The sequence below is a fragment of the Pseudopipra pipra genome, chromosome 2 (genome assembly GCF_036250125.1).
Source record: "Pseudopipra pipra isolate bDixPip1 chromosome 2, bDixPip1.hap1, whole genome shotgun sequence".
In the NCBI taxonomy this organism is placed as follows: domain Eukaryota; kingdom Metazoa; phylum Chordata; class Aves; order Passeriformes; family Pipridae; genus Pseudopipra; species Pseudopipra pipra.
This window is the reverse complement of record NC_087550.1, coordinates 27,166,597-27,176,962: the sequence shown is the minus strand read 5'-3', so window position 1 is coordinate 27,176,962 and position 10,366 is coordinate 27,166,597. Positions and strand designations below refer to the sequence as shown.

General features: G+C 42.5%; 2 long non-coding RNA genes across 2 annotated transcripts; one reads left to right on the top strand and one right to left on the bottom strand.

Annotated features, from left to right (window-relative positions):
- Positions 1–885: 885 nt before the first annotated feature.
- LOC135406702 (uncharacterized) lies at positions 886–2,795 on the bottom strand. Its single transcript, XR_010426432.1, has 2 exons — positions 2,697–2,795; positions 886–1,001 (listed from the first exon to the last, which is right to left on the bottom strand). It is a non-coding gene; the product is annotated as an uncharacterized LOC135406702 (long non-coding RNA).
- Positions 2,796–2,882: 87 nt separating this feature from the next.
- Positions 2,883–6,579, top strand: LOC135406697 (uncharacterized). Its single transcript, XR_010426429.1, has 3 exons — positions 2,883–2,956; positions 4,676–4,727; positions 6,456–6,579. It is a non-coding gene; the product is annotated as an uncharacterized LOC135406697 (long non-coding RNA).
- The last annotated feature ends 3,787 nt before the right edge of the window (positions 6,580–10,366 follow it).

Genomic DNA, 10,366 nt, shown 5'->3' with positions numbered 1-10,366 from the left:
TATCCACTGCAGTCAGGAGTTTTAAAAGAATTGGCTAAGGATTTTTCTGAACCATTAACATAGTTTTTAAATAAATCTTAGTTTCCTGAGGACGTTGCACAGAACTGCAGAAAAAAAAAAGCCAATCTCATGCCAGTAATTATAAATGATCAACAGGAAGATGCAGGAAACTATAAGTCCCGTGAAACTTGGCTTGGGGTCTGGGGCAGGTGGAGAAGAAAGATTGGAAGAAATACTCATAGAGAGAGATAAGAAGATGTACATTTCCCAGTGGAACATCTAACATCTCCCTGCAGCATTTTGTTTTCTCTGACTGAAAAGTGGAAAATATCCTTAGCTAATCATTTCTGGAAGAAATGGGAGAGTCAGAGTTCAACATATGGAGAAACCCTTTAGTTCCAACAGTCTACTTTTCATGTGCGTGTCTGAGGCTGCCAGACACATGCTTCCTTCACATCTAAAGTATTTCATCTGACCGCTGGTTTTCCTTTTCTTTTTCTTCCCTTGAGAATGGGTGGTGGAGGGAATACTTCATTACAGAGAGTGGATGTTTTGTTTGTCTCACACTTTTTATTTACTCCAATCTGTTGTGTATAATAAGGGCTCTTATTCAACTTGCCCTGAAGAGTATTTACTAGATATCAAATATCATAGTTAATTTGATATGGGACTTTAATATTAAACCACCTGCTTTGACCCTGTTTTGGCTAAACTGTAACAGGCATTAGTCTCGGTGCAGAAGTGGATATTTTTGGAAGCCACAAGAAAAATGTCAGTTTTCAAGTTACACAACATATGGCTTTTCTGAACTTTTTTTTATGTGCTTGTTCTAAAAAGATGCTATTTTTGTGCCTTTATAACTGAAGAACATCTGATCTTTTCCAGTTGAAACTTCCCAGGTGTTTACTTCATGCTGTTCTCATGTTGCAAATAAACAAGTTAAAATAATGGAAGTGTAATCCATTTAACACACTTCTGCGAACATCTGTGTTCCAAAACCTCTGTAAGAAGAAAAGAAGAGACTTCAGACTCCAAGAACTATTAGGCATCTCCATGTTATCAAGGACAGTTCATTCCAACATTCAGACCTTGCATAGTGGGGGTGAAAATATGGGGAGACGTGTTATGAAATCAGCATAGTTTGGGAGTTTTTAGCTGCTGCTGCCATTTGGTTGAAGCTGGCTCCACTGCTGTTCTAAGCAGACTGTGACACTTCTTGGCATAGAGTTTCAGACTAGTTAATGGAAAGCTGATAGCTAATAGGTCTCACAGATTTAATCATGAATAATGTGCTTGGTTTCGTTCAGTAATTTCTCTCTAGCATGACTGAATAGTGGGGATATTTAAGCAGTAATAGTTCAAACTGAAAAAGGTTTTGATTCCCCTTGTGTTTAAATGTCAATTTTCAATAAATATTTAAACTGTACCAGGATAATCAGTGCATTAAGCTTCACTCCAATGATCCACCTGTTCAATTTTTTCATCTGTGGCAGCAGTGAATATACAGGCTTATTAGACAAAACTTGTCAAATAGATAAACAACAACCTAAAGGAAACTTTTTCCTATATTTTTTTATTAGGAAATTAGCTTACAGGTTAAAATAGTAAGGTACAGGTCCATTATCAGCTTTAATTTATTTAAATATTATTTTTGGCACATCATTTTACCTATGTAGTCTAGCATCATAGTTGTTAAGGATTAAGCAGTGCCTGTGATGGAACTAGGTGCACTGATAACTGCATTTTTTGTTATGTGGATAAAACAGATTTTTAGCTATAAATAAGGATGTCAGCTGATTTCTTCTATCATGCACAGCTTTTTCCCAGAATTAACTGCTTCTCGTTCACTGAGAATCCAATGGCCATGGATGTAAGCAGTATTCAGTGCCCATTCTTCATAAACTTTACTTTCCAACACTTTTTTGGCAAAATTTCTGCCCACCTGTACTGGGTTTGTATGACAATGGGGGGCTATAGAGCTGGCTCTGTGATAAGCTGCCAGAAGCTTCCTCCCTGTCCAATAGAGGCCCCAAGACAGACCTGCCACTGACCAAGGTCAAGCCCATCAGCAACAGTGGTAGCATTTCTGGGAAAATGTACTTCAACAGAGGAAAAAGCTGCTGTGTGACAGCAATTGCAGCTAGAAGAGAGGACTGAGAATAGGTGAAAGAAACAGCTCTGCAAATTCCAAGGTCAGTGAAGAAGGAGGGGGAGGAGGTACTCCAGGCACCAGAGAAGATACTGCCCTACTGCCCATGGCAAAGACCATGGTGAGACAGCTGTCTCCCTGCAGCCCATGGAGATCCACAGTGGAGCAGAGATCCACCTACAGTCTGTGGAGGACCCCATAACAGAGCAAGTGGATGCCTGAAGGCTATGTCCACAAGAGAAGCTCACGCTGGAGCCAGCTCCTGGCAGGACCTGTAGCACCACAGAGAGAGAAGCCCACACTGGACCAGGGTTGCTGGTGGGACTTGTGACCCTATGCGGGATCCACACTGGAGAAATTTGTTCCTGAAGGACTGCACCCCATGGAAGGGACCCATGCTGGAGCAGTTCGTGAGGGAGGATTCACATAGGAGAAGTTTGTGGAGGACTGTCTCCTGTGAGAGGGACACACACTGGAGCAGGAGAAGAGTGTAAGCTGTCCTCACCTTGAGGGGGGAGCAGCAGAGAACAATGTGTGATGAACTGACCTGCACACAAAGGCTGGGAACTCCCCATCCCTGGAAGCGTTCAAGACCAGGCTGGATGGGGTTCTGAGTAACCTAGTCTAGTGGAAGGTGTCCCTGCCCATGGTAGGGACATTGGAACTAGATGCTTTTTAAGGTCCTTTCCAACCTCAACCGTTCTATGAGTCTATGACCTCAGCCCCTATTCCCCATCTTTCTGAGCCTCTGGTGGGGAGGAGATAGAGAAAATCAGAAGTAAAACCAAGTCCAGAAAGAAGGAAGGGGTAGGGGGAAGGTGTTTTTGAGGCTTTGTTTTATTTCTTGTTATCCTACTCTGATGTGGTTGGTAGTAAATCAAACTAACCTCCTCCAATCAAGTGTCTTTTCCCTGTGATGGTAATTGGTGAATGGTCTCTCCCTGTCCTTATCTCAATCTATGAACCCTTCATGGTATTTTCTCTCCCCTGTCTGGCTGAGGAGGGAAGTGACAGAGTGGCTTTGGAGAGCACCTGATGTCCATCTGGGGATATCACACCACCTCAGGGAATAATAGAATGGTTGGAGTAGGAAGGGACCTGTAATGGCAGGGATATCAGTTCTCTGATCATCTTTATGACCCCCCTCTGGACTCCCTCCAGCAGGTCCATGTCTTTCCTGCGCTGAGGAGCCCAGAGCTGGATGCAGCACTCCAGGTAGACTCTCACAAGAGCAGATTAGAGGGGCAGAATCATCTCCCACAACCTGCTGGCCACACTTCTTTCAATGCAGCCCAGGATACCTGGCTTTTTATCCATGGTGTTCTCAGGGTTGTTGTTGGAGTGGAGCATCTGGATGTAATGCAGCAGATGTGTGGACGTTTCCCATGTGGTGGGAGGTGCATTTTGCCATGATGTTGTAGGGAGGCTGAGGCTGCAGCTTCCATCAGAGACGAGCTCCCCCTGTGGTAGGCTAGAACAACCACCCCTTTACAGGCAAAGCCTTTTGTCCCAGCAGAAGCTGAATGTGATGAAAATCTGTCAGGAATTACCCATGTGAAGACTATAAATAATTGAAAAAAGAAATGTGGAAATGGCAGGAGTGTAAAAATCTGGCATCAGCCTTCGTGATTTGCAAAGCAACACCCGGAGTCCAGCTGATAACACAAAGAAGATCCTTAGTTTTGGCTTGCCAGAAACAGAGGCAAGAACCAGCAACCTGAACTATGTGAAGTCCATCAGGTGCTGGCACTGGTAAAAAGAAGGGAAATTTCAAATAAATAAGGTGAAGTGGGAAGGCTTTCTTAGAGCACATGTACAAAATTTCATTATGGTTAAACTAGGGAGCCAAGCACAGCTTTTCATTTTCAGCTCCCTGCAAGATTGATTTGACTTGTATTTATAAAGGGACTTCAGCCTTTTGTAGCCACCTGGAGCAGGGGACAGGCAAAGGCCAAGGTATTTCCCTATGCAGGTGGCCCACATAAATATCTTGGTGGAATTTATTTTCTTTCATTTATTTTGGCATTGCTTGGGCACTGCTTGATTAAGAGGTGGTGTGTAGGAACTGATATGCCCAGAGATAGACAGCCACATCTGCTAACCATTTGGATTAATTATTACACCTGTACCATAAAACACATGTTAATAAAGAGCTGGTGAACAGGTTCAGGTTGCAGTTTTAAACAGGCCCAAAGAAAGCAGAATGCTAGTCACATACAAGAGCGAGCCAAACCTTCTGCTGATAAGATGCTGCAGGCTTCAGCCATATCCAAGGAAGAGGCAATGTCAGATACAAATGAAAAATAAATCACACACAGGAGGAAAGTGAATATCCTGGCAAACTACGCCTTTGTAGTCTATTGGCTAGAAGGTGAGCGACAGTACACGCTCTTTCTTTCCTTCTTTCTTTGCTGTTAGATGTAAAAGGAAAAAAATCATTAATCACTCTGCAGGATACAGCACTTAAATGGGTAAAGTTGCTGAAGGGGTCTGGTTAGCATCAGCCGATTTTTCATTTCCTTTCAGTGGGGACAGTGTGGTGCTCTGGAATCCCTGGAGCCCAGGAGCATGAATGCAGGTATTGAATTTTCAGGAGGAGACAATTAAGACCAAGCATGTGAGATACAATCATATTTGAATTAATTCAGATACCTCAGCTAAAGACCTAAACCCTACGCCTTCTTCCTTTTTTGGGAGGCATATTTGAGAGGGCTTTACTGGGCTGGCATTAATCATTAATCATACCTTGTGTCAGTTATGATGGAACACAATGGAGCTCTGTATTTATTATTTCTTCCACTGAAAAGGTTTACCATATTCTTTCTGCCTGTGGAAAATCATTTTCCTGGACAACCTCTGCAAACAGCTTTTACCAGGTTTTCACAGCTCTTTATTCTGAGATTCCCTGCAATTGGAACAGAGTGAATGTGGGCCTTGAGTCTGGTGTCAATTCTTCATTATTTGTCAGATACCTCCTGACCAAAACTGGCTTCCATCATGATCTGTAGATGGCTGAAGAAAGAGCACAGGACCATTGTGAGGACATCTGCACTCCTTCTCACTTTGGGCTTCATCTGTGGCTGATGCTGGTGTATACCTGTTAGCTTTGGGAGTTCTTTTGGCATCGTAATACTCATCACTGCAAATATCACCAACAAAAGGGCGCGTCATGCTGCCCTGATGCCCAGCACCACTGGACAATAGTGCCTGGTTATCTTTCCAAAAGGAGGAAGCCAGAATGTGCACCTGTCCCTCAAACCTGTTCGAACAGTATTTCACTGACAAACACAAGAGTTCAATATGTTTTGGTCCTGACCTCTGCAATTGCTCTGAGAAGCCATGTGGTCCAGATGAAAGCTGAGGTCTGTGCTGTGCCACCATGCCCTGCAGAAGCCGTGGGATCAGCTGGAGAGCAGTTGGATGCTTGGCAGGTTGACCATGTGCTGTCAGGTTTGCGGCTCTCCAGTCACCAGTCAGTTTCAAGCCCACGTCTTCCCTGAGAAGATGGATTTACAAACAGTCTATGGGAAGGTCCAGCAAAGACAGTCTGGCCATCCAAAGTGAAGGATGGTCTTTCAAGGATATTTGTCATGAATCAGGACAAAAAGATGGAGTTAATGTCTGCCTCACTTGCCCAAAGAAGTATTTGTTTGGAAATAGAGCAACCTACAGCGGATAGGAGTATGGAAATGTAAAATACACTGAGATATAATTTTAAGATATAGCCTACAATAACTCTGATAAAACTATTTATCTTGACGCATGTGTTTTATTGTCTGAAGTTTATTTTCCCCTGCAGCCTCAATTTAAGTCTTCGTGCTCTTCACATATATATGTATATATTTCAACACTTCAGAGAGTTGGAGTCAAAATTAGCATTTCATTTTCTTTATTTTCAAACCATACTTCTGCAGTATTTTTCCATATTACCACTATATTATTAATGAATACTTTTGTGGCTACTCTGATCACTTGAGTTCTGTCCAGGTGATAGGTGACAACTTTTAGTAGTTGCAGGATCTGAATTACAGTGCACAAAACTACCGGTAGATCATTTACATTCATATTTCTGAGTTGAAATAATCCTTGGAATGTATTAATTTCAAGCTATTGTTTAGATTTACTATCCAGCTCCACCTTCTGGTAAACTTGCATTAAGTCTAACTTAAGTTTCTTTCTACTTGCAAACACTGAAAGCAAATTCTTTCCTTTGTAACTATGCTACTGATCAACACTTAAGGATGAATTATGCTGACCTGTATTAACCTTGCCAGTCATTGAATTTGTACCTCATTGACTGTTTCAGGGATACATGGAATAAAAGCAGCACTTTCAGAGTAAGCTTGAAGGGAGATAATCTGCATCGTCAAGTCACTGAAATTTCTGATTCGTGACATCTCTTAATAAATAAGTCCGAGACTCCAAAATTACGGAATGGCTTCCTTAGAGTCATAATGCCACAGTTCTTTTAGTCTTAGCTGTTCTTGAAAAAGAATATGCAAATGTGTCTAATGAGACATCCATTCATTCTTGAAAAGTTTCTCAAAAAAGATATGCATGAATGCATTTATACTCAAAATAAGCATAACTGGGTTTACTTAAAAAATCCTCATTTATGTCTTTGCTTCTTATCCCCTTTTTAAAGCATTTGATGTAATCAGACTGTCAGCTGTCATGTACTGGGGATATCCAATACTACTGGTTTATGAAGCACCTAGAGGAGCTGCATGCCTACCTTGGACATGAGGGAAGGGGACACTTGGACAGGGCATGGAGACACTGTGAATTTCGACATTAGTCATTTGATTAATCCATTTATCCAGGCTCTTATCTATAGGGGGTTTTTATGTTTTCTTGCCTGTGAACTTGCAGTTTTCTTTTGAATCCTTATCTTTTGTATTTATGTGCTTCTGGTATATAAGCTGTAGCTCTACCAATAAACTAACTAGGGCTCAAGAGCTATTCAATCGGTAATGTTAACTTTCAGCTCACGCCCTGACACAGCTTCCCCAAATCAGCTAGTCCCTCATGGACAAAGCCAAGGCACAGTGTAAGGGGCGGCACAGGCCAATGAGTATTTCCCATAGACATTTTGGGCAATGGTTGGAATGCCACTCTCCTTTACTGCTCATTTCATTTTTAAGGATTGACATACACTTATCACTGCCATTTTCTGTTTCTGAGAACCTAGAAGACTGACAGCCTGTTTCACCCTGTGACTGTTCAGAAGATGCATCAGGACATACAGTCCTGCTATATGCCTTGTGCAAACCACTACCAAAATGATGTGGTTTCTTTTCCACTTACTCCCAGTAAGCAGACCATGTCTGTGTCTGCCTGCTGCTTACACTGTGCTGGGAAAGGTCCCTTCATCATGCCAGTGTGCAAATTGCATGCTTATCAATATGCAGAAGGCTGAGGACAGTGAGCATTTTTATATTTTCTCTTGAACCAAATCTTTAGCTTCTTCCTGTTTTTCTACTCGAACAGCATTCAGCTGCACTATAATAGGAGTTTGCTTGAGTAAGGACTCAGCATTTGTCCTCTTACTGAAAGAAACATCTTATTGTTTCTTGCTTATGTTACTGTAGGGCATAAGATGCCTGTTTTTCAACCAAAGTCCCATAGGTCTAAGGACAAAAGGAAAACACAGTTCCACCCTTCAAAGTGATCATAAGACAAAAGACAATGGACAGCTACAGACAGATGAATGAGCACACAGACACAGAGAGACAGTGCTGGTCAGTGCAATGGGCTGCAACCTAACCATTGTCACTGTAGGCATCACTGGAAGGAAAACAATTGGAAAGAGAACTGATCCAAGAGAGTAATTTTATTTGCAGAGGAATTTGCATCTCAGCACTTGGTGACAGTCCAGCAAGAACAAAAACCGGAATTGTTGCAACGTTGGGTGAGAGGGGGTGTGGAGCCCCTGCTGGGGACAACCCCTGTCAGGCTGATCCTCATGGGACTTGCACAACCTTTCAGTTGCAGCAAACCGGCACATGTCAGCGACCATGAAAACACTTCCGTCACAATTTCTCCAGACAGTGAAGCCTGAAAGAAGCTGGTGAAGCAGATTTTGTCTTTTATTACAGAGAATTCCTCCAGGAATGAGGGGCAAAAAAGGAGAAAACATGGTGATTAGATTCAAAAATGTAACATGCAGGTACTGTGGTATGGGACCATAGGCTGCCCAAAGATCCAGTATCTTCCAAGGGAATGAGAGATAATAGGTAGTATAAGAACTGACTGCAGACAGCTAGAAAGGAGAGACTAACTCCCACCCCATGCAGTGCTACAGGCTGGGGGAAAAGTGGCTGGAAAGCTGCCTGGTGGAGAACGACCTGGGGGTGCCGTTCAACTACTGGCTGACCATGAGCCAGTAGTGTGCCCAGGTGGCCAAGAAGATCAATGACATCCTGGCCTATATCAAAAATAGTGTGGCCAGCAGGACTCGGACAGTGATAATCTCCCTGCACTCAGCACTGGTGAGGCTGCACCTGGAGCATCGTGTTCAGTTCTTGGCCACTCACTACAAGACATGGAGGTGCTGGAGAAAGTCCAGAGAAGGGCAACAAAGCTGGTGAAAAGTCTGGAGCACAAGTCCATGTGTGAAGAGCAAATGAGGGAGCAGGTTTTGTTTAGCCTGGAGAAAAGGAATCACAGGAGATCTTATTGTTCTCTACAACTACCTGAAAGAAGGTTGTAGCCAGGTGGGGGTCGGCCAGTGGCTCCTTTAGCCATTTATTTATAAAATGGGTTTTCCTACTCCTCTCCTCATTTATCCCTGCTACTGCAGGAACTGAGGCGAATACTACCTATGCTCCTGTCCTATTAACTAATCAACCTAGTGCCTTGAAGTCTTTTTTAATTACCCTGCTACCTCTTTCATTAATCACTGCCAGCCTGGACCACCAGCAATGCATAATAATCAGAAGGCCGGATTAGCTCAGGGAGTCTCCTCTAATATCCCTCATCTGGACCCCAGGAATGCAGGAGACTTAAGTTATTAATTAGCCATACATAAAGAAGTGCAGTTAACACAAGTGAAATTTTAACTTGGAAGAGAAAGTGATTCTTCTCTAGCAGTGACATGAATTGCTGACACGGAGTGGTCTGTGTGGAGACACTCAATAGATTTGTGTCTTTGCCTGGCTAGGAATTTAAGGGATTTTTGCATTGAAAGAGGTGTCAGAAAGGACCACACTCATAAGGAAACTTGAGTCTGCCTGGGCTCTGGCCAGAGGAAAGAAAAGTTACCTCTGAATTCAATTATCTGTGGGATATCTTTGTCCTAGGTTGTCAAAAAGAGCCCAGAAGAATGGTCAGCCAACACCACCATCAGACTGAAATGGCTAGGACACTTCCTCTTCTCTGACAGCTCCTCTTTCCCTTGAGTGGAAGGAGACTGACCCAAAAATGCCCTGAAAGATAATAAAAAGGACACTGCTTGTCTATAGTTTCTCCTTACCATTTTCTGTTGTTTGCAGTCTCTTCCCCTGACTTCTCTCTCCTTCTTTTTTAAAATTTCAATCCTGGCATGCAGTACTAAGAGGCTCCAGATAGGAATGAATGTGTCAGTCATACAGGTGCATCAGAAAGTCAGGGTTGTGTCTCTTCTGGTTGCTGGCAGATGTTTACTTGTGAAATCTAGGTGGAGATCACAATTTTCTTTCTAAGTTCCTAATGATGTTCTTTTCTCACCAAATAAATTAGACGTGCTCTGCAAAGGTTTTCCCTGTGGGTCTCATTTTAACCTACATCACTTTAGAGGTCAGTAGGAGAGATGTTTTATTGACCCACAATTTTATTGTCATTGGTAATTCAGTGCCTCACTTCGGTTTTGGCCTATAATGACAATAGTTGCCAGTCTAAAAAGTGCTTCATCTTGCTCCTTATTGCCAGTTGAGTTCTAATGTCTTACACACTATGTGGAGACCCATTATATTTAATAATTTTTAACTCTTTTCTTCAAGTCTAAATGGAAGTTTCCACACCTCTAATGAGTAAGAGGATACAAAAATTATAACTGTGATTAAAAAAACACAACTCGTAGTCTGTCACAGTATTTTAAATTTCTTTGTGTTTCAATACTCAGCTCAAAATTGTACGTGCTAGACCTCTTAGTGGTTAGGGAAAACAGTGGGGAGTTACTTGTCTGGAGCCAGAGGGTGTCTGATTTTCATTGGAAGTTGGAATATTCAAGGCAGGAGT